Source organism: Lygodium microphyllum, chromosome 21 (genome assembly GCF_053477565.2).
Source record: "Lygodium microphyllum isolate KBCC chromosome 21, Lygodium_microphyllum_v1.1.10, whole genome shotgun sequence".
In the NCBI taxonomy this organism is placed as follows: domain Eukaryota; kingdom Viridiplantae; phylum Streptophyta; class Polypodiopsida; order Schizaeales; family Lygodiaceae; genus Lygodium; species Lygodium microphyllum.
The window spans coordinates 23360293-23384947 of NC_141155.1; the positions used below are offsets into that span (position 1 = coordinate 23360293).

The 24655-nt window shown below is 41.7% G+C and overlaps 1 protein-coding gene across 1 annotated transcript in view; it reads right to left on the bottom strand.

The window, feature by feature from the left end:
* Positions 1–22501, bottom strand: part of LOC148017810 (luminal-binding protein 5) — a 53887-nt gene extending 31386 nt beyond the window's left edge. Inside the window, exon 1 of the mRNA XM_087661893.1 lies at positions 22491–22501. The gene's annotated coding sequence lies outside the window, so the exon portion shown is untranslated. The remainder of the gene's footprint in view (positions 1–22490) is intronic.
* Positions 22502–24655: the final 2154 nt, after the last annotated feature.

A 24655-nucleotide genomic window follows, 5' to 3' on the forward strand; every position in this document is an offset into this window, starting at 1 on the left:
GCATCATTGTTTTTAAAACTTCAACCCAAAATCTATTAGTGAGACGAACATTAGAGAGCATCCTATGGACCCTTTCCTAAGTGGTCCTATTTATCTTCTCAACCATACCATTTTGAGTAGGATTCTTAGAAGATATCAACTCTCTCTTGGTACCATGGCTAATTGCACAAAATTTTGTCAAGGCATGTGAGGAATAATCTCCACCATTATTAGCCCTCAAGTACTTAAGATTCTTGCCTAATTTATTCTTTGCAAATACGAAGAACTTTTGAAATGCCACCAATATATTACTCTTCTTATAAAGAGGATAAAACCAAACCTTCCTTGTGGTATCATCTATAAAAGTAACATAGTACAATGCTTTGTGCAATGAAACCATTGGCATTAGCCCACACAAATCATTATGAAACAAATGAAGGCGTTCTAATTTTTTGAGTCCCACTACTTCTCTTATGTGACATTTTAGTTTACTTTCCAAAGTGACAATGCTCGTAAAAGCCAAGATAAATTTTTTAAAGAAAATGAAAATAGTTCAAATAACACAAAGTTTTCGTTCCAGTGTATGCCCCAAACAATGATGCCATAAAGAAAAGGATGGTTATTCAATGGCAACTACAACACGGTCTTTAACATAAAAAACATGCAAATGATACAAAGTACTAGATTTTGGCCCTTTGGCTATAACAAGGAATACCTTGCAAATCTTTGATACTAGATTGTGAAAGATCAAACCCCCTACCCCCATTGATATTTTTTCTTTGCATTCATAGCAAAGTATTACCAATAGATAAGGCATGACTCAATGTATCTAAGTACCTTGCATACACTAGAAGACATGTGTCATCCTCATTACAATAGCTATTATCTTCTTGTTCAACATTAACAAGGGTTCAATGGTGTGTGACTCCTAATTCTACACAATTTGTTTATTACTGCATTCTCTAATGTCCCCCCATACACTGATCATAGAAGCATGATAGTGCTTGATATGTTATAGAAATTGTATTGGTGGCTGAATATCCATTCGCAAAATGTATGGAGTGGGAGCTAGATATGCACTTGTAGGCAGCTGATTAGTTTTCTTATTTCTACCTCTTCTCTAAAAACCCTCCATACACTAATCGTAGGAGTATGATAGTGCTTGACAATCTATAGAATTTGTATATGAGACACTTGTATTCAGCACTCTAGTGCTTCTTGCTTGTGGATAGCAGCTTAGTCTTTCTCCTATAACATGCATTTTGGCTTAGTTTGAGGCATATTTACTATTATTATAGTAGCCCGTACTCTCTTTGGTTGGTAGACATAATGGCAAGTGCTTCAAATGCATTTGATGACAGTGGTATCTTTAACATAGAGAAGTTGGATGGAAAGAGCTTCCAATGTTTGAAGACTTAGATTTGGTAGGTATTGCTGCAAAAGAAGAAAGTGAGGCCATTGAAAACCAAGGGAATAAAGCCAAAATATTCAAATAGAGATTATTGGGAAGAGCTTGATGAGGTATGCAAGCGTATCATTATCTTGTTTTTATCTAAGTAGGTTTATTTCAATATTATTGCGACTGAAGGTGGTGCTTATGATTTATTGAGAGCTAATTTTAAGATAGAATTTAAAAGTGCAAAAGTGGCAGTTTTGGTAGAAAATGTGCAAATCACAGATTGAGGAGTTGCAGTTTTTCTAGGTGAATTTTGACACCAAGAATCCAACACAAGTGTCTGTTTGTCGATCAGAGTCCATTTGACCCCCCATTTAATGCATGCAAGGTTTGACATTATAAAACAGCTACTTAATCTAGAAGCTGAAAAGCAAGTGATGGATGTCAAGGCAATATTTTTCGATGCTAGAAAGCTGCCCGTCTAGTCGGATTGCAAATCCGAGGTTGTTTCTCCCTTCCTTTAGCCTGAAACCACTTGAATCTAGTGCGAACATGAAGGAGATGAACTAGATAGTTTGCAAGTTAGTGATTAATGAGGATTAAGATGCCAAAAAGTTCAAAAATTAAATGTGATGGGGGGGGGGGGGGGGGGCACATTTTTTGGCACACCCCTTCATGGCCCCAAAAATGTGAATTTTCACCTGATTGAATCATGAGCCACAACTTGGGCAATGGATTCCTACAATTCTTTGCCTCAAATCATCGATAAATCGAGAGAAATTATATATTCAATGGAAAGTTTAGATTTTATTCTTTCTCTCTCACCATAATTGTTGTTCATGTGGCCTGAGAGGATGAGGACGAATAGGTGCCAGATCATGACAAGATGCAAGGAATGGAGCAAAAGTGCATGAAGCTAGTTGTCTCAATAGTGGCTATGTGATGGCGTGAGTAGCTTGCTTTTTCAAAATACAATATGCTATGTGTACAGGATTTAGCATAAGTGCTAGATTATTACATATTATACCATATCTCTTGTGTCTGTTGTTGTGAAAAATGGTTGAAAGTGCTTGAGTCATGTTTGCCAATGTCTAGAATCATAAAAACTCAGTTACTTTCAGCCGCTTAAATTTTAAAAAATTAGAACCAAGAAACTTGAGATTCGAGACTCAATGCAGAAATGGAGATTTTGTTGGGTTTTGAGGGTTCAATGTTGTTCACATGGAATAATAATTGATATGTTGGTGGACCATAGTCCAAACTAGCCACACAAATTAGAAAATTAGTCTTTATGTTCAAATAAATGGAAAAAACCATGAAAATAGTCTTTTTGAATGAAAAAATAGGAAAAAATAGTTTTAATGCATTTAAAATTATCAAAAAATAAGAGTATGTTTGTGGATGTATGATGAGAATAGGGCATGATGATTTTCCTCAGCCTATCTCCATTTATGTGTGAAAAGTGTGTATTTATTACTTATTCATACAAAAATGATGATAAAACCCTTTTACATCTATGTAAAAAGGCAAAACCTAAGTGGTAGGGAAAAAAGGGTTGAAAAGAGATAAAATTTGAATAAATTTTCATTTCATCGCATATTATGGCATAGAGGCTTCAATTTTTTTAAGTTTAAGAGGAATAGTAGCACGGATTAGCCCGATACTGTCCCTTTGCAGCATAGCATAACATTAGAGAAGAGAAATAATAGAAATATTATTTTCGCATAACACTTGGATGATTTATAGTTAAAGTTGTTTGAGCACAATGAGTCATACATATTGCATTTGCATTTAAGTATGGTATCAAAAGGAAAACTCTTGGATGCATGGCAGATGTATGTCTAGTTGTGACAACATTGAGTGTGGGAGGTTCCTTTGCTATAGGGTAGCATGGTGATCTTTGGGGAGACATTATGTGAGGCTGAAATATTCCTGTAAACTACAAGAAAGTGAATGCAGCCACTAAGAAGGACCACTACCCCTTTTCGTACACTGAACAAATGATTGAGCACATGGCAAGAAAGAAGGCTTACAACTTCCTTGATGGATTTTTAGGCTATAATCAAGTGTAAATACACCCTAATGATAATCATAAGACCCACTACGAGAATTGTAACGTATAGCGATGGCGGGTAGCGACGCAAGTAGCGACGTCGCTATTTGTGTCGCAAATAGCAACATCCCACAGGGAAAAAAAACAGGCCAAAACCCAAGCGCGGGTTCATTTTGCACATTTTCATCGAATGTTTCGAGAGGGAGAGCAAGAGAGAGAGTAATCGTCTTGTATAGGGTGAGAGAGGGAGAGAAAGAAGGCTTGCCGCCGTTGCCGTTTGCGAAGGAGAGGAGGAGCCTTCATCACGAAGAGGAGCCCCCAAACCCTCACCATATCTCATCGGTGAGTCCATTCTCTCTTTCTTTTGCTTGTTTAGGGTTTAATTCTCTCCTTCTTTTGCTTGTTTAGGAGAGGAAATGAGAGAGAAAGAGAGGGAGAGGGAGAGGGAGGGAGAGAAACAGAAACAGAGGGAGAGGGAGAGGGAGGGGGGAGGAAATGAGAGAGGGAGAGAAATAGAAAGAGAGGGAGAGGGAGAGGGAGAGGGAGAGGGATGGGGAGGAAATGAGAGAGGGAGAGGGAGGGAGAGTGCATTCTCTCTCTCTCTTTTACTGCTGCTTATATAATTTGTGTATATATATTGAGAGAGGGAGAGGAAATGAGAGAGAAAGAGAGGGAGAGGGAGGGGGAGGGGGAGGGAGGGAGAGGGAGAGGGAGGAAATGGAAGAGGGAGGGGGAGGGGGATGAAATGAGAGAACGAGAGGGAGGGAGAGTGTATTCTCTCTCTTATTTATTTATTTTTTGTATAATTTGTATGTAATGAGAGAGGGAGAGGGAGATGGAGAAAGAGAGTGAAATTAAAGAGAGGGAGAGGGAGGAAATGGGAGAGGGAGGGGGAGGAAATGAGAGAGGGAGAGGAAGGAAGAGAGAGAGGGAATGAGAGAGGGAGAGAGAAAGAGAAAGAGAAAGAGAGGGAGAGGGAGGGGGGAGGAAATGAGAGAGGGAGAGAAAGAGAGGGAGAGGGAGAGGGAGAGGGAGAGGGAGAGGGATGGGGAGGAAATGAGAGAGGGAGAGGGAGGGAGAGTGCATTCTCTCTCTTTTACTTTTGCTTATATGATTTGTGTATATATATTGAGAGAGGGAGAGGAAATGAGAGAGAAAGAGAGGGAGAGGGAGAGGGAGGAAATGGGAGGGAGGGGGAGGGAAGGAGAGAGAGAGAAAGAGAGGGAGAGGGAAAGGGAGCACGAGGGAGAGGGAGAGGGAGGAAATGGAAGAGGGAGGGGGATGAAATGAGAGAACGAGAGGCAGGGAGAGTGTATTCTCTCTCTTTTTTATTTATTTTTTGTATAGTTTGTATGTAATGAGAGAGGGAGAAGAAATGAGGGAGAGGGAGAGGGAGAAAGAAAGGGAAATTAAAGAGAGGGAGAGGGAGGGGGAGAGAAAATGAGAGAGGGAGGGGGAGGAAGAGAGAGAAAATGAGAGAGGGAGAGGGAGAGGGAATGAGAGAGGGAGAGGGAGAGGGGGGAGAGACGAAAAGATAATAGGGAAATGAGAGAGGGAGAGGGAGGGAGAAGAAATGAGAGAAGGAGAGGAAGAGAGCAAAAGGAAATGAGAGAGGGAGAGGAGAGAGAAAAAAAGAGAATGAGAGGAGAGAGAAAAAGAGATAAGATGTTAAACATAATAGGCAAATAGAGAAAGAGAGGATGTGGGTGAGGGTGAGGGCGAGGGAGGGAGAGGAAGAGAGAAAAAGAAATGAGAGAGAGAGGAGAGAGAAAAAGAGAGAAAGATCATTAAACCTAATGGAAAAATAGAGAAAGAGAGAGTCAGGGTGAGGGAGGGAGAGGAAATGAGAGAGGGAGAGAAAGAAAGAAAGGGAAATGAGACATGGAGAGGAGAGAGAAAAAAATGAGAGAGGGAGAGGAGAGAGAAAAAGAGAAAAAATTATTAAATCTAATAGAGAAAGAGAAAAATAGAGGGTCAGGGTGAGGAAGGGATAGGAAATGAGAGAGGGAGAGAAAGAGAGAAAGGTAAATGAGAGAGGGAGAGGAGAGAGAAAAAAAATGAGAGAGAGGAGAGAGAAAAAGAGAGAAAAATCATTAAACCTAATAGGGAAAGAGAGATAGAAAGAGAGGGTGAGGGTGAGGGAGGGAGAGGAAATGAGAGAGGGAGAGGAAGAGAGAAAATGAAATGAGAGAGGGAGAGGAGAGAGAAAAAAATGAGAGAGAGAGAGAGAGGAGAGAGAAAAGAGAGAAAAACCATTAAACCTAATAGGGAAAGAGAGAAAGAGGGCAAGGGAGGGAGAGGAAATGAGAGAGGGAGAGGAGAGAGAAAAAGGAAATGAGAGAGGGAGAGGAGAGAGAAAAAGGAATGAGAGAGGGCAAGGGAGGGAGAAAAATGAGAGAGAGAGGAGAGAGAAAAAGAGAGAGGGAGGGAGAGGAATGAGAGGGAGAGGAGAGAGAAAAGAAAATGAGAGAGAGAGAGAGGAGAGAGAAAAAGAGAAATATCATTAAACCTAATAGGGAAAGAGAGAAAGAGAGGGTGAGGGCGAGGGAGGGAGAGGAAATGAGAGAGGGAGAGGAAGAGAGAAAACGAAATGAGAGAGGGAGAGGAGAGAGAAAAAAATGAGAGAGAGAGAGAGGAGAGAGAAAAGAGAGAAAAACCATTAAACCTAATAGGGAAAGAGAGAAAGAGAGGGTGAGGGCGAGGGAGGGAGAGGAAATGAGAGAGGGAGAGGAGAGAGAGAGATGAGAGAGAAAAAAAGAGAGAAAGAGAAAAAGAGAAATATCATTAAACCTAATAGGGAAAGAGAGAAAGAGAGGGTGAGGGCGAGGGAGGGAGAGGAAATGAGAGAGGGAGAGGAAGAGAGAAAACGAAATATTATGTGCTAGGTACTGAGTACTAGGTACTAAATACTAGTATTCTATGATACTATATACTAGGTCATAGAAAAAGAGAGATGGAAGGAGAGGATAACAATCTAAGAAAAGAAAAAAATGATGACAAAAATAAATTGTTTGTTGTAACGTAGACAAAATGGAAACCAAAGAAGGTCCTGTTGTTCAAGATCGCGAGGCGTATCTTAATCAGCATGTTCCATGTCCTTGCTCTCAATGCAAGCTGACAATTAGATGAAAACGCCAATTGTCTATAGAGCACATACGACGATTTGGCGAGTTTCAATCTGAGATCATTGATTAGGCGATTGTGGATTTTCAGCAAATGGTAATTTGAAGTTAATATCAATCATGCATTGTACTTGCAAGCTAAATGAATACCATATACAATAAGATTGGGTCTCGTTGGAAAATTTTCTATCCAGGGAGGTGATGTCTCATCCTAAGGGAGAGTGCACCCTTTGCGGCCAATTAGAAGAGTACGTGGGCGTGCGATGGATGGAGTGCAGGAGCCAATCCACCACTCGCAAGGCCAATCTATACCATCAATGCTAGAGGAGATAGGCAACCTTCCAGACCTACCTACAATCTTGGAGCCTGAGACGGAGGCAATGATCGATGCATTGATTCCCATGGATATCAAGACTTCTGATCCGCTTAGAGAGGAAGCATCCATATCATTATATGATGGGTGCTGAGTATCTCGGCTGAAGACACTGCTTGCACTCTTAAGTGTGCAAGCAAAATACAGGTGGAGCAATACTATAGTTGACAAGTACTATAGGTACTATTATTACAAACATTTGTGCTTTTTCAAGGTGTTTTACGATTTTTTTTAGGTTATTGAAATATCATATATTACCACCTGCAAATACCATGCCCGAGTCTCGTGATGATGCACGACATGTTTTACGAAAGCTTGGCATGGACTACAATAACATCCATGCATGTATCAATGATTGCATACTGTTTCGAGGAGAATACGAGACTATGGATATCGATAGGACTTGCAAGGGCAAACCATCCCTCAAAAAGTTCTCAGACACTTTCCGCTTATCCCCTGCATAAACCACATGTTTCGTACGTCCAATATGGCGAGCTTGACAATGTGGCATGCACATAATAAGTCCACGGATGGAGTTTAACGAATATCAGCGGATTCACGCGCATGGAGCCACATTGACTCTACCTTCCCAGGCTTTGCCCGAGAGCCAAGGAATCTTTGGCTTGGTCTTGCAATGGATGGCGTGAACCCATTCGGTCTGCGCTCAACTTCTTACAATGTGTGGCCTATAGTACTTGTCAACTACAATATCCCTCCATGGCTTTCTACGAAGAAAGGACATCTCATCCTTAGCTTGCTCGTCCCCAACCGCTACAAAATCAAAAATATGGATGTGTATCTTCGTCCATTAGTCGATGAGCTTAAGATTTTGTGGGAGGAGGGGGTCACCGTGCAAGATATGAGCATGCGCGATGGTCGGCGGTTAGCCAATATTCGAGTCATTCTCATGTGGACGATGCATGACTTTCCGAGATTCAGAGAGTGCTCAGGTGAGCAGGCCTCCATTCTCGCTGGTAATATCTATATTTTAGCTCGTTCAAGCAAGTATTCACTAGGTCGTGGTGTTGGAGTTGGTCTGGTTACCTCAAGTTATCATGCATGTCCATTGTGCAGGCCACAGTTAGACTCCCAAAGGTCATGAACCATGAAGAAGATGGTATATCAAGGACACGCTGCTTTCTTGCCAGACGATCATGAACTCAGGGAAGGTTTCCTTGGATGATCTCCAACACGTATGAATGCCACAAGCTGGTACGAGCTGAAAATGGTCCATGCGAAATCATATCCAAATGGAATGCGGCAGTTCTCAGTTTTCTACAAGTTGCCATATTGGACCCACTTACAGGTCAATCACTTGTTGGATCCCATACATATTTTTAAGAATGTGGGCATCTTGTTATGGGACCACATCACAGGAAAGAGAGACACTATAGGGGCACGAATGGATTTGAAGGAGGTAGGTAAGATGGAGGCGCTTTGGCCGCAGTCGAGTGCTGATGGTCGTGTGTAGCTTCCTCGGGCTCCTTGGGTTTTGTCCACTAAAGAAGAGCGCATTGTGAAGCAAGTAATCAAGTCTATCCGCACTCCGACGGGTATGATGCGTTCTGTCAGGTCCGCATCTTCTAAAGACAACCAATTATCAGGGCTAAAATCCCATGACTGGCATAAGATATGTCAAGTTTGTACTACGAATGGATTGTAATTAGCGTGGGCATTTTGCTATTTGGAATGTAGCCATTATTCATAATGCTTTCTCATTTGTGGCAGTTTGTACTACCGATGGCGATCTCAGGATGTCTTACTCCAGAAATACGTGGGGCCATTTACATGTTGTCGACTTTGGTGCAATGGATCTCACAAAAGGAGATTAAGACGTCCTCTATTGAATCCGCGAGGTGGGGAGCAGTGGAGATGGTCTATCTCTTTGAGAAATACCTGCCCACTAGCATACTCACGATACAAATCCACCTTCTTGTGCATCTTATAGATGAAGTGGAGATTGCTGGACCTGTCCATACACGATGGATGTTCATCTTAGAGCGCTTCATGAAAACCCTGAAAGGCTTTGTGCGACAACGAGCTCGACTAGAAGGTAGCATGGCCGAAGGTTGGTTGGTGTCTGAGGCGCTAGTGCATATTTCACAATGGCTACCAATGGTGGAACCAGACAATGAAATGCTATGGTCGCTGAAGGACAATGATAGACTGACTGGAGATGTGGTGGTTGAAAATGGGGTAGAAAAAAGAATGGATGCCTCAATGGAAGAGAATGTGAATCGCTTTTGTATGTTGCACCATGCCTCTATGGAGACGTGGCTTGTCAAGTACCAGATCGCTAGGCAAGATCGAGAGGAAGCGCGAGCTGAATTCCGACGTAGTACACGCCATCGACCGATTCGATATCCCGAAGGCATGGAGGAGATGCCGCGGTTTATGTCAATGCGATGGTTGCATGGAGCTTTGACCGCAGCGTCTTGCAAAGGGACAGAGGTCTCAATGGAGGAGTGGGAATTCTCGAGGGGATGTAGTCCAAAGGTAATGAGGGGTTTAGAATCTGTCCTTCCTTTCCTCCACTAAGTCTACCCACTTCAAGTGGGGGGGTGAATTCACCCATTCAAGCTCCTATTGCTAATCTGATTGTCGCCATGGCACAGCCTATTGCGATTCCTGCAGGAACGTTGGATTTACCAGCCTTAGGAGTTCCCTTGCCCATTTTTAATGGGTTAGAGGAAGAGGATGTAGAATTTCACATTTGTGAATTTCAAAGATTGATGTTCAATTATCGCATCCAAGACGAGGGACATCTTATGATGTTCTTCAATATGACGTTAAAAGGAAGGGATGCGGTATGGTATCACAGCATAGAGTCTGGAACCATAACCACCATTGATCAATTTTATGTAGCTTTTCGAGTGGAATATGCCCCTGAAAGAGGTGGCCAATATTGGTTGCGGGTCTTGAATGTAACACGCCAAGATCCTCACGAGAATGTGAAAGCATATGCCAAGAAGTTGAAGGAAGTATTTCGTAAGTTGCAAACTTACATTCCCATTTCGTCGGCTGCCCAATTGCAATACTTTTTGCATGGGTTGGATTTTAATATCCAAGCACAATTGAGCAGTGTGGCCTTGGCAGATATAGACACCGCTATTACGCAGGCAGAGGGAGTAGAAGCACGATTACAAATGGCCTACTCCTCTCGAATGAATGTTAATGGGGATTTAGTACCTAGCGGCAATCCATCATTGATGAATGGAAGTCAAGGGATGCCTATGACTAACCCTATTGGGAAAGGGAGTATGGTTCAGAATGTACATTTACTGCCAGCTCCTCCCAGTGTGACTATGCCTATGGCAAGTCAGTTGGCTCCACCAAATGTTGGAGGCCAAGTTTCAAATTCGAATGTTGTTCCTGTGGGTCAACAGCCAATGCCAAATCAGATTGTTAGGCCAATGGAACGACGGGTCGACGACCGAGGCTATGAGTCGAGTGCATCTAATGTCCTTAGCGAAGTCAAGGATATGATGAAGCATTATACCGATATGATTTTCGAACAATATCGACAAATAGCTGTCGACGTTAATTTCTTGAAGAAGCAACAAAATCTGATAGGGAGTCGATGCCCTGAAGAGGGTGGACCCTCTAGATTCAGTTGTAAGTGGTGTGGTGGACAGCACTTCCCTAGAAACTGTCCAAATGTGAAATGTGACATTTGTGGGAAGTCGGGCCATTTAGCTGCTACCTGTTGGAGTAAGATTAGTTTCCTCCAATAAGGGAGTAAACTGCCGGGCCCAGTGAATCATAGAGCGCAGGAAATAACTTGCAACAGAATGATGCACCAAGACAAATATTGCAGAGGGGAAAAACAACTATAGAAGTTTCCACAAGGCAATGGAGTCAGCCTTATTGAGGCTGTACGAGTCAATGATGCTGAAACCTCTAACTTAAGAGCCGTGACAAGAGGCCAAAAGGCTAAAGAGGTTGATAAAGATAATGCAAAACCGGTTGAGGCAAACCCTAAACAAGGGGATAAGGGGACGCAGGTCCAGAATCCTAGCATGGGAGGGGGACCGCTAAGGCCGATTGACAAGAAAGTTGACCCTAAGAAGGATGAGGAAGTGCCAAGAAAGAAGGCAAGAGCTAAGAAAGAGACACCAAAACCAGTATAAAGACCAAAAGAGAGGATGGTTCGACGAGAAAAGAGAGCTTTGGCTACTTATCATGACTTTGATTTAGCAAGTTCTCTTTGTGAAGTCAAACCAGACGTAAACCTTCTACAATTGATCAAATTATCTCCAGGAGTATGTAAGGAATTTAAGAAGATCCTCCATATTGGGTATATTGTAGAACCCTTGGGCATAGCACGAGTAGGGGAAGATTGGTTTGACCATGCTGAAAAGAACTGCCCTAGGGTTCCAGCTTATGTGGATGGGATATTAGTGGAACAAGCCATTGTAGACACTGGATTCTCTATCAATATCATGAGTTCAGAGTTGATGGAGAGGTTGGGTCTAGGCATCCAAAAAGACAGCTCCACCCTTCTTAGAATGGCTGATGATAGTCTAAGACAACCAGAAGTTTGTGTTACTAAGGTCCATGTTACAGTTGCGAGTGTAGAATGTTTCTTGGACTTTAGGGTGATCAGATTTGCAAGACGTCCAGACTGTCAAGTAGATATACCCGCCGGTAGAATGTTTCTTGGACTTTAGGATGATCAGATTTGCAGGACGTCCTAGCTATAGAGTTTTTCTAGGTAGGCCTTGGATCTTACGAACAGACTGTCAAGTCGATATACCCGCCGGTCGAGTGGTTCTAGGTCGAGGTGCTAATCGAGTAATAGTCAATGCTTATCCTGAGTCTCCTCAAAGTGAGAGAGCTCCTTTATCTTCTACTAAATTAGAGACAGCAGACAATCCATCTGGTAATGAGACATCATCCAGTGATGAATCTAAAGAGGGGTCCACTACAGAGGATATCTATCAGATAACTCTAAATGAACTGATAGAGCCGCAAGATAAGATAAGAGATGCGGGTGTGATTGAGTTGGATCTTGGCACGCTGAATGATTCGCGGCCAATTAAATTAGGTTCCATGCTCAGTTCAGTAGAAAGGGAGGACTATGTGTCCTTGATTCAAGAATTCTGCGATATCTTTGCTTGGAGTTATGATGAGCTGAGAGGTATTCCTCCCAGCCTGGCTGTTCATACTATTCCTGTAAAAGAAGGTAGTCGTCCTGTGCGTCAGAAAGTAAGGCATATGCCTTTTGAATTAAGGAACGGTCTGGTTGAAGAGTTACAGAAGTTACAAAAAGCTGGTTTAATCTTCCATGTACAACACACAGAATGGTGTTCACCAGTTGTTATCAGGAAGAAGAAAAATAACCAGATTCGATTATGTGTAGATTTTAGGGAGCTGAATAAGCAGACGGTTAAAGATTACTACCCATTGCCGTTTAATGACCAAATTTTGGATCAATTAGCGGGTAGGGAAATATATTCGTTCATGGATTGCTTTGCAGGATACAACCAGATGGCAATTGCAAAAGAGGACAAGTTAAAAACAACTTTTATTACGGTCTTTGGTACTTTTGCATACCATGTGATGGCCTTTGGTTTATGCAATGCACCTGGATCGTGGCAACGAACAGCAAACAAGACCTTTGGTGACATCTCCTAGATGAGTTGAAAGTGTTTATCGATGACCTGGGAGCAGCCACTGTAAGGGACAGGATGTTGGTTACCTTAAGGAAATGCTTTGAGCGCTGCAGACAATTTTGTATCACTCTTAACCCACGGAAGTGTGTCTTTGGAGTACCTTATGGGCTATTGCTGGGCCATGTGGTCAATTCAGTAAGGATAGCAAACTGACCCTGAAAAGATCAAGGTTATAGTCGCTATGAGTCCACCACGCACTCCGAAAGAGGTGCATAGCTTTCTGTCATCGATAGGGTACTATCGAAGGTTTATAGATGCCCTGGCAGAAAGAACGTTGCCATTAACAAACTTATTATCCTTTAGCTGTTCATTTGAGTGGAGTGACCCTTGTAAGGTAGCTTTTGAGGATGTGAAGCAGGAGCTAGTAAAAGCACCCGTTTTAAAAGCACCTAAAAGAGGCGAGGTGTTTTATATATTTTCAACAGCCACCATGCATAGTATCAGTTGCTGCTGTTTAGCCCAAATTTGGGAGGACAAGTGGTATCATCCAATAGCTTTTGCTAGTCGGAAATTGGGCATTTCAGAGATCAATTATACCTGCATGGAGAAGTTGTGTCTTGCGATGGTCTTTGGAACTAAGAAATTCAGGCACTACATCCTTTATGAAAAGGTAGTGTTCTATACGAAGGCGGAAGGACTTAGATTGCTTATGAACAAGCTGCAGCCGCCTGATCGTTTGGCAAAGTGGTTAATCACTTTGCAAGAGTTCGATTATGAGATTAAGAGTAAGCCACCAAGGTTGCAGGGTATTGTGGAATGCCTTGTGGATTTCGGGGAGCCAAAAGAGACTTTGGCTGAAGGAAGTGATATTGAAGAAATGTTTAAAATTGATACAACTTCCATTCCATCTTGGTATGCTGCTATTACGCATTATCTATCAATAAGAGAGTCAGGAGCTGGTTTATCAAAGTCTGAAAAGAGGAAAATCAAACAACAGGCATTGAAGTTTTCCTTGATCGCAGGGACACTATATCGGCAAGGTGTTGACGATATCTACCACCGATGTGTGATGCCTGACGAGGTTCCTTTCATCTTGGAGGAGTGTCATGACTCTGCAAGTGGAGGGCACTTTGCTGGACGGTTGACGGCGCAGAAAGCTTTACGAGCTGGATATTGGTGGCCATCCATCTTCCAAGATTCCTTTAAGTATGTTAAGAGATGTGACGCCTGTCAAAGGCATGACAATAGAGAGAATAGGAAATGCCCACTTATGCCTATCATGGCTATCCTTCCATTTGAGAAGTGGGGTATTGATTTTGTGGGTCCTATTACCCTGTCGTCTACTACCTAGAAGAGGTACATTATAGTAGCCACTGATTATTTTACAAAATGGTCAGAAGCGCGGGTGACGAGGCAGGACAATGCAAAAGAGACTACAAGTTTCCTTTTAGAGCAAATTATCTGCCGTTTCGGTCCCCCAAAGGAATTAGTGTCGGACCGTGGAACCCATTTTTTGAACAAAGTGATCAAAAGCTTGACTGAAGCTTGGCAAATCAAGCATAATAAAACGACCCCTTATAATCCACACGCAAACAGGCAAGTTGAAAGTACTAATAAGAAGCTTGTGGGGATCTTGTCTAAAATAGTCTCTGAGAAGAAATGAGACCGGGACTGGAAGTTGTATGTGGCAGTATGGGCGTACAATACAACGTTCAAGCGAGCTACCAGCCATACTCCATTTAAATTGGTTTATGGGAAAGAGTGTGTGTTACCCCTCGAAATCGAGTTGCCAACCATACGGTTTGCAATTAACCACTCTTTGGGAGATGAGGATTCCCTTTTTGAACATTTCACGACCTTAGTCCACCTGGATGAGCTGAAGTTGCAGAGCTTATTACATCAGAAGGTAGCCAAGCGTCGGATGAAGCAGCTACATGACCTTAGAGCAAAGAAATATACCTTTAAAAAAGGGCAATTAGTCCTCTATTACGATGCGCGTAGGGAGTTGTTTCCAGGGAAACTGAAACCTAAATGGGATGGTCCCTACAAGATTGTTAGGCTAGGGAAAAATAGGTCTACGGCTCTATTAGCTGATCTACAGGAAGTAGAGTTTAAAAATAAGGTTAATCTTAATAAGATTAAACCTTATTATTTCTAAGTATACTAATATAAAGAAAATGCATTGCAGATCCATGCTGGGGATGATTTGAGACTTGCAAAAAAGAGCTTACAAGTTGGTTTATGGGTCGGTTAATCCCTTATTTGGAGCACCCATATCTGGAGCAAAGATACCATCAGGAGAAACTTATCTGGCGGAGTAAAGGATACAAAGTGATTGAGCAAGAAGACGGAACCTTTGTGTGGGAGATTAAAGTCTTCTACCATCACTACTTACGACAGTTGACGAGTATCCCTATTGAGTTCAATGAAGAAGGTGGGATGGAGCCATCAATTCATCCTCTCAACATGCTAAACTTTGATTACCATAATTACGAATAGAGGAGTTCGTGATGGCAGGCTATGTAAACCCATTATGGACGTACATATTATATCTTGACGGAGCGTCCAGGGGCCCTAATAAAAAAGGGAGTGTTGGAGTAGTAATCCGAGATCCCCGACGTAGAGTTACGATGAAGTTAGCTGCTTATCTCGGGGTAGGATTCACTAATAATATGGTGGAGTATAAAGCCTTGATTATGGGACTGCATATTGCCAAACAAGGTGGTATTCATCGGTTGTATGTAAAAGGGAATTCCCAATTGATCCTGAATCAGCTAGATGGGATGTACACAGTGCAGAATCCCATTCTTTGTATATATCATTGGACTGCTATGACCCTAGTTGAGGAGTTTGAGAGAGTGTATTTTCAGCTGATTCCACATTACTGGAATCAGTTTGCGGATTCTTTGGCAAATCTTGCTTATGAGAAAGACCTCTTCTTCAACTGTGGTCCTAGTTTGGATATTGTGATCAATGATGAAACAGGACCCGGTCGCTTGTGGGGAATGTTATCAGAGCATGCAATATATGGCAGACGATGGTTGATATGGGTGATGCAAAGAGTAGCCGAGACTAATCTACCGTTATTATCCTAGACCCATAGATTGATTAGACAACATGTTATTCGTATACCTCTTGCTGTATATGCAGGAGGGATGGGTCATAACCTTATGCATTTAGTTTAGGGCTGGGAGCCCTGTGGTTTTCCTCCTTGGAAAGGAGCTTATTATTGTATATCTGTGCTATCCTAGGGAAGGATGTGTAGGTGCTATTCTATTTGATCTCGTTAGGTGAAGAGGGCTAGTGTTGCGAGGTTTTGAATGTTTTATTTCATTAGGCCAAGAGGGCCAGTTTTCTATTTAGTATAGGTGCGGTTAATGGTTGTTTGTTTTAGTCTTGTGCTAGACAGGTTCAGAAGAAGAGCTTGGAAGGAGCCTTTTGTTGCGTGGGAGCTTCTTGTGGCCCTATCCAGGTGATATCTCTCCTTTATGAGTACTGTGTTTTTATGATCTATGTGTCCGTGTACTTGTAGGGGATTTTCTTTTCTTGGTTGGGGATCGGCATCCAAGGCATGAAGTCCTAGGTTTAGGTTGGGTATGTCTGAGGGAGGCCTGAGTAGTCATTGCCTCCTGTAAAGACATTGTCAAGCATTGAAAGACATGTTTTAGAAGGCAGTTCTAGTGACCCTATTCTGCTAGGCTGCTAGGCATCCGTTCTAGGAGTTCTTGTTAGTTGTGAGGCAATTAGAGTAGCCTGCCGAAGAAAAAAATAATGATGATGCAAATAAAACCTTGAATATCTTAAAAGAAAATCAATATATACAGAGGTGTGTAAAAAGGGATTCTAACCCCCTATAAAAAATAAGAAAATGGCCACAAAATGGTCATGATATGAAAAGGTGGACACTTGGGAGTCCAAAATTGAGCATGCCTTTTGAGTTTGGACCCTCCCCCCCAAAATTTTATGCACCTCTTGATCAAAAAACGTGGAGAGAGAAGGAAGACATTGCGTGATCAAGAAATGGCACATTTTTTGCTCTCTCTCCTCTCTCATCATGATTGTGGGTTGTGAGTACCCCATGGAATAGACATTGGGGCTGATCTTCTCCTTCTTGGCCGATCTTATCACCGCCCTTCACCCGTAGAATGGTGGACTGAATGAAGAGAGCCAATTCTAGTCTTTCTCTCTCCTCCCTCTCTCTCCCTAAAGGGGCTGTTCTTGTGTGGATGAAGACAATGAAGAATGGTAGAGGAAAGCTTGTCCGGATGAGACCGGATTGCTTCCGGATGGATGAAGACATGAAGAGTGCTGTTCTTGAAGATGTTGAGCATTAAAAGCATGCTGGAAATCAGTCCCATAATCAAGACCAAGAAACCGAGACCTGAAAATAAGCGATAATGCTATTTTTATAAAGAAAAATGATCTTTTTATGCTATTTGCTTTATGAAACCTTGTTCATATGGGATGAAAGTTCTTTACGATATTGCTTGCCATGAGATCCAACTGTTTGCAACCTGAAAATCAGAAAATATAAGCCTACATGGCCGAAAATAGTGTTAAAATATATGAAAACACACGTTTTAAGGGTAAAATTAGGTTTTTTACTATATAAATGAGAAATATGATATGTCACACCAACTAAATCTGAGTTTTTGCTGTCAATGAAGCTAAGGGCCATAGCCCACAATCAATTTTCATTTTTAGTCATTATTTATTAAAGGAAAATAGAGAAAAATACCCAAAAAATGGGAAAAAATGGGTTTAAAATTAGGAAAAAATAGGAAACGGGCTGAGAAAAATTAGGGGAATTTATATCTATGTTTGTGCAATGTATAACGATGGCAAATCATGAGGTTGGCCTCAATTTGTCCCTGTTTCTATGTTTTGTGTTATCATTCTTTTAAAAGGGAAAAATGCATAGAAACCCTATCTAACTAATTAATGATGCAAAATGCTAAGAGTTGGATGAAAAGGGGCTGAAATATTGAAAGATAAAGGAAAGATTTGATTTATGCATTACACTTGGCATATAGGAAACGGTTTAAATAAAGAGGATGGTAGCATGAGCATATGGCTCGGTGCCTCCTTTCAACGCAGCACGCGTTAGTGAAATTCATGGAAAGAATGTTTTATGCACCATGCATGATGCTGATTTTTCTTTTGTTTGAGCACATAGCCATACATGATTTGCATTAAGAATAATAATTAAAAGGTATCAGAGAAACCTCCTGGACGCATGGCACCTGTCTTCCTTAGGTTCTGACCAACAATGAGCATGAGAGGATGTCCTAAGCTGTAGGTTAGTCGTTGGGTCCTAAAGGAAAGTGTAGTGAGGAATGGTACATCATGGAATGTAAAATATTGGTACCTTAAGAGGAGTTTGTGCTCATTTGTGTTATATGTTTAGCAGCGCATCAAAGGGCCAATCCCTGCGATATAGGAGAGCTGCAGTGGGGCTTCGACTATTAGTTGGTGGAGTGCCTCCTATGTGTGTGTGACGAGGCATTATGCCTATGTACTTTGGGTTCTCCCTCTGAGGAGTTTAAGGGAACATTGGACTATAAACTATAAACGCATGAATCAAGCTTTAAGGCAGTTTGTCCTTCAGCATTAGATTGACGCTCCTGGTCTGCAAGGCCGTGAGGGTATTGGTGTGTCATGAGCATGAGGTCCGGCTAGTGCTATAGCCAGTGTCGGCCCATTTCAGGTCCCATCAGTATTCACCCAAGGATAGGGAACTCTTCTTTGGGCATACGCGAATGAAGACCATATCGCCTTCAACAAAGTATCTGTCTTGACGTTTCAAGTCCACGTAAGCCTTCTGTCTATCCTTGGTGGCCTGGATGTCTTGTCTTATTGACTTGATTTGGTCATCCATGTCTTCCAGCATCTGCTTTGAAGCTTCAACCCTCAAGGTTGGATCCAAAAAGCTTAAAGGACTACGACAATCATGCCCATACAATGCTTGAAAAGGGGTCATCTGAATACTTTGTTGGTAAGAAGCATTGTAGGCAAACTCAACCAGTGGCAAATATTGAATCCACTTTTTGGGTTCGCGGTGTGCCCTAAGCATATCCACAATGACTTGGTTGACTCGTTTCATTTGACCATCAGTTTGGGGATGATAAGCTATACTGAAACAGAGTTGAGTCCCAATTGACTCAAAGATAGCCCTCCAAAAGTGTGATGTGAAGAGAGAGTCACGATCACTAATGATTCTTCTAGGTAACCCATGCAGTTTGAATATCTCCTTGATGAATAACCTTGCAATATTTGAGGTTTTATAGTTTGTCTTAACAGGGATAAGATGTGCAACCTTGGTGAGCATATCCAGCACAACCATAATGGAGTTGTATCCTCCTTGAACTTGGGGCAAGCCAACAACAAAATCCATACTAATGAATTCCCATTTCATTTGGGGAATGTCAAGTGGTTGCAATTTCCCTAGCATTTTGACATGTTCGGCCTTAATGCGTTGAAAAGACAAACATTCCGTGACATATTTAAGAATGTTACCTTTGAGCCTCTCCCAATAGTAGCTCTTACTGACTACATTAAGGGTCTTGGCATAGCCAGGATATTCCTGAGAAAGGGAAGTCATGGGCTTCCCAAAGTATCTTTTGCTTGAGTGATTGGCTTGCCGGTATACATAATCTTGTCCTATAGTAGACAAGTCCACTATTGATAGAGAATTCTTGATACTTTGTTTGTAGCTTTGGGTCTTGATCCTTGATGGGGATCTCCCTTAGCAGCTTCTGATAGGTTGGGTCATGGCATGCCTCTTCTCTAGCTAGCTCAAGAATTGGGTTGTTTGGAATGGATACCTTTGTGGCTAGAGATCTTGCTGTTGATGGATCTTGCAAAATCAAAGAATGCAGAAATACCTTGCGATGACTGAGTGCATCGACAACTATATTATCCTTTCCAGGCCGGTATTTGATTTCAAAATCATATTCTTCTAGCACTTGAATCCATCGATGTTGCCTCATATTGAGCTCATTCTGGGTGAAAATCCATTTAAGACTTTTGTGGTCCATCACTAAGGTGAATTTGTTACCCAGCAAGTAGTGTCTCCAAAGTTTGAGAGCATGGATGACAGCCAACAGTCCCACATCGTGGGTAGCATAGTTCCTTTCATGGCTCTTCAGTTTCCTTGAAGAGTATGCTACAAGATGACCTTGCATAAGCACACATCCTAAGGCAAGTGTGCTAGCATCAGTTATCACTTTAAACCTCTTACTAAGATGTGGAAGTTTCAGGATGGGTGTTGATACCAAGCTTTGCTTTAGTGTGTCAAAGCTGGATTGTTCAACAGGTGACCATACAATTGATACTTGCTTCTTTAGTAGATCAGTCAGTGGCACTACAATCAAAGCATAGTTTTTGATAAAGATCATGTACCATCCTGTCAATCCAAGAAAACTACGTATCTCTTTGACAAAAGTTGGTATTGGCCACTCCAGAACGTCTTTGACCTTGGCCGGATCTACTGAAATTCCTTCTGTTGATACAATGAATCCCAGATATTCAATTTGTCGCTTGAAAAATGCACACTTCTTCTTCTTGGCATAAAGCTTGTGTGCCCTCATTGTTTCAAGGACGATGCGAAGTTGGGGTTCATGTTGAGATATCGAACTCCACTCATGATATGCCAGGGTGACCATTGTGCATTTATGTCACCGACTTGTCAATTGTAGATGCGGTTCGTACACCGCCCATAAATAATAGCTAGATGATAGCTATCCTTATCTACTCTAGTTCGTGGCTAAATTAGTATGCCACCTTAGTTAGTTGAGTTTGGTTTGAGACCCATATATAGGGTTCTTCTATTTCTATGTACTAGAGTTCTTTTGGCTTACACAACTAAGAAGAGGAAAACTGTTTTCAGCCTCCACCTTTGTGTGTATTCCCCCATTATGCAAGCAAGAAAGCTACAAGGGAGATTCCTTCCTTCTCTCCCACAATCTTGATATGGTATCAGAGCCTTGTTCGTGGTAAGGAGCTCAAGAAAGCAAGCCAAGTTCGCGTGTTCTGGTAAGAGAACCAGTGTTGCTTTCCTTTTTCTGTTTTGGGAGCAAGTCTCTGCAGGTAGCACAACCGGAAAGTGCAAGAGTGCATTGTCTCAGATTGAGACGCCCTTCACGGCGTAGCAAGAGGGCATATATGCTGTGGGAGAGGGCTTTAGCCCTAGGTTGCTCTGTTTTTTTTATTTGAGGCCATTTCGGGGCCTGTTTTGGAGGTGGAAGTTTTCTGCACGCACTCAGGAAAAGGCCCTGTTTTATGTTGTGTGACCACTGTTCTACAGGTCGGTGAAAAGTTACTGTAGAAATGCATCGTATGCCTATGCGCAGAGACATTGGGAGTTACAGAATCATCCTTGTTGCCTGTTGATGTAAAATCGTCACTAGGAAGTGACTGTCTAGTCAAATACCACTTTCGTCAGTTTTGCAGATTTGCCCTTGTGAGGCTGAAGTTGTATTCTTTGCAGTTGACAGAATTTTTTGTAGTGTTCTGTAATGGCATCTGATTCTCTTTCACAAATTGTCACTGAAAAGCTTGACAAGAACAACTTCCAAGCATGGAAGTTCAGAATGACAAATTTCCTTATGGGAAAAGGATATTGGGAAATCGTTGCAGGAAATGAAGAAGAACTAGTTCTTCCTGATGTTCCCAATCAACAGCAAATGCAGGCATTTAAAGCATGGCATGAGAGAGCTAGGAAAGTTATGTACTGGCTGTCTATCAGCATTTCAGACTCTATTATTGTGCATATTCAAGATGCAAGTACACCAAAGGAGGCATGGGATACTTTGTCAAAAATGTATAGCACAAATATGCAAGCCAGGAAAATGTAGCTCAAGCAAGAGTTGCACAATGTGTAAAGAGAAAATATGAGCATCAATGACTACCACATGAAGGTAAAGAAGATTGCAGATGCACTTGCTTCCATTGGGTCACCAGTGGAAGATGATGATTTAGTTTCTGTGACCTTGAATGGTCTAGGAAAGGATTATGCACAGTTCCGAACATCCATTTCCGTCCGTGAAAGATTTCTTGATTTTGAGGAGTTGATTGCTCTTCTAATTTCTGAGGAGCAGAGAAATGGTGGTGCATCTTCTTTAGGAGGAACTTCAAAAGAAGCTATCTTCTACTCAAATGCTGGAAGAGGTAAAGGCATATCCTATTGTGCAGATTGGAAAAATTCCCTTGTCTATGCAAGATGGGAAAAAGAAATACATGTCCGATGTATTTCATGTCTCGAATATCACCAAGAATCTGGTTTCTGTTGGTCAAATGGTTGAGCAGGGCTTGCAGGTTAGATTTAATCCTCATGGATGCTTTGTTAGGGATATGAAAAATAAAGGTCGCTTGATAGCAAAAGGAAAGAAGAAGGGCATAATGTTTACGTTGGATGCAGACATGCTTGAATTGAGTGCATCAATGTTTGCACATGGGACCGGTGTAGTTGCAGATATTGATATCTGGCATAAACGCATTGGTAATGTTAATGTACAACGACTTAAATCAATGCAGGCCCAAAATATTGTTGAAGGATTGCCTAAATTCAAGGTTGCAGAAATGCATAAGATATGTGAAGCCTGTCAATTTGGAAAACAGGCAAGGAAACCATTTCCTAGACATGTTTAAGAGAGTAAGAAGCCATTGGAATTAATCCACTCTCATGTGTGGACTACTAAAGCTGCATCTCTTGGAGGCTGTCATAATTTTGTCACTTTTATTGATGACTATAGTAGAAAAGTTTGGGTGTATTTTATGAAAAAGAAAAGTGAAGTTTTTGGGCATTTCAAAACTCTTAAAGCTATGGTTGAAAAAGAAACAAGCCTGCAAATAAAATGCCTAAGGTCAGATGGAGCTTATGCCTAAGGTCCTAAGCTCTCGCCGACGCTGCTAATGACGACAACAACGACGAGGACGATGAAAAGAAGATGTAGCTCTGTAAGTGAATATACTACACTGCTCCTCCTCTCACTGCCCAGCCTTAATAGGCCTTAAAATACATGACTAGACTGCCTATCCCCTTACAAAAACTCCCACATCCCGGCCGACCTCTCAACGCTGACGTGGCACCCTTGACGAACCATGACACGTCGGTCCCGACGAACCCCCTTCCGCCAATCAGCTCTCTCCCCACACGTTTCCAAGCGACCTCCCTCTGCCACGTAGTCCCGAGAACCCCTTCCACCAATCAACGCCCAGAGTCCTACGACATTTCGTTTCAATTCACGCCGTTTTTGTTTTTATGCTTATTTTTACTTTTATATTCTGTTGGGGCACAATGCCTTACCGTGCTTTTGCATGCACCTAAACAACGGTGGCCGTGGCCATGTGCATGTATTGCCCTCTCATTCCTGACCTTCCCACGTACAAACTCTCTCGTGCCTTTCAAATTGTCCCTCTTTGGAGTAAAGTTTACAATATAAACCCAAAGCACATTTTAGTAGACTATGGCCCACTTAAATCCTTCCTTCCCAGAAGATGAGAATCTAAGCCTTCTGAGTTGAGGTAATGTGATGCAATCAGCATTTGAGCTTCAATGTTTTGACCCCAAAGACACCCTCATCCATTCCGAGAGTTATAAGGTCCCCCTGACGTGTAATGTTGTCTCACTTTCCATACCTATGTCGATGTGAAGCCTTGACACAGCTTTTAGAGGAACTTCAAAAGGATCTTAGTAAAAGACAATCATGGATATAACAACATGACAAAAAAAGCTAACATGTGCTTCATCCTAATAAGTCTACCTTTAAAAGACAAGGGAAATGGGTGCCACTTCTCTACCTTGGCTATTACCTCAACCCTTAACCACTAAAAGGTTTCTTTATGTCTGACTTGAATGCCTAAAGAGCAACCCAAATACTTGACAATTCCACATTATTGATTTACTTAGAACCATACAAATTCAACCAATCAAGAGGATCACCATACTCGAGATAAAGTAGCTTGGCCTTGTTTCTATTAATGTTTGAGCTTGAGATATTTGCTAAAAGATGGACAGTGGAGAGAACTAGAACCACACTCGTTTTGAGTCCCCACTATTCTAAGTATTTTCAAATTCCATGTTCAATAAGATAGTATAGTCCTGGTTGCCAACAATAACACAATTCATAGATAGGATCTAATTAAATATAGTGTCTTGAATCTTCCTCTTATTATATATGCTCAATACCCCACCCTCGTAAGGTGCCACCCAATGATCCATGGTGCTCAAAGTTGTAAGACCCCCATTATGAGGAGAAGTCATGTGTGACCCCGGATGGCAAAAAGGTGACATTTATAAATCTAGGCTTTGCATTAGATAAACTAGTTTAGTTGGTAGAAACTTGAGGCACACTGCATCAAGTTGCCAAGTGTGGGAGTTATCAAAGATCCCTATTTTAGGGTTTGAGGGCCACGGAATCAACCCTTGGCTATAGAGGGGTCTCAATAGGAGTAGTGGCCCCCATGTCATAGGTGTCTAGGGGTAGCACCCCTAACCTAACAGGAAAGGAAAGTCAACTAGGGAATGTTCATAATATGGTTGAATAGGTCAACCAAACTACCTTCCTAGGCTATAAAAGGAGTCCCCTCCAAAGCCATCATCAATTCATCTTTTATCTAGTCAAAGTTCATCCAACTAGCCTTAATAAGCTCTTTGCATATCATCTATCTAGATTGCTATATCTAAGATTAACAATGGAAGCACACGCGTGGATAGAGCCATCTTTGCATTAATTTTTTTGGCATTAAAAAACTTTTAGTCATTCTCATATTTGTTGTGTACTCTCTATTCCTTACTCAAATTTTATTTCATGTGCCATGTAAGTTCTTTTACACATCCCACAAACAAACTCAAATTAATGAGGGTAAAAGATCTTAGGGAAGATTTTTTTATCCTCATCATGACTAATGATTTAACTATAAGCTTATATGAGAGTTTCAACATGGTAAGGGGTTGCCATTGGGTGACAATGATACAACTCAAGGATTTTGGTGTGAGCTTGATGATGCCCAAATTGATAGATTCAAGGGAGTTCTCTCTATAGTAAAAATCGATAAGTCCTCTAGCCAAGGCACTTGCTATTATTTAGTAATAATAGGAGGAAAAAATGAAACTCT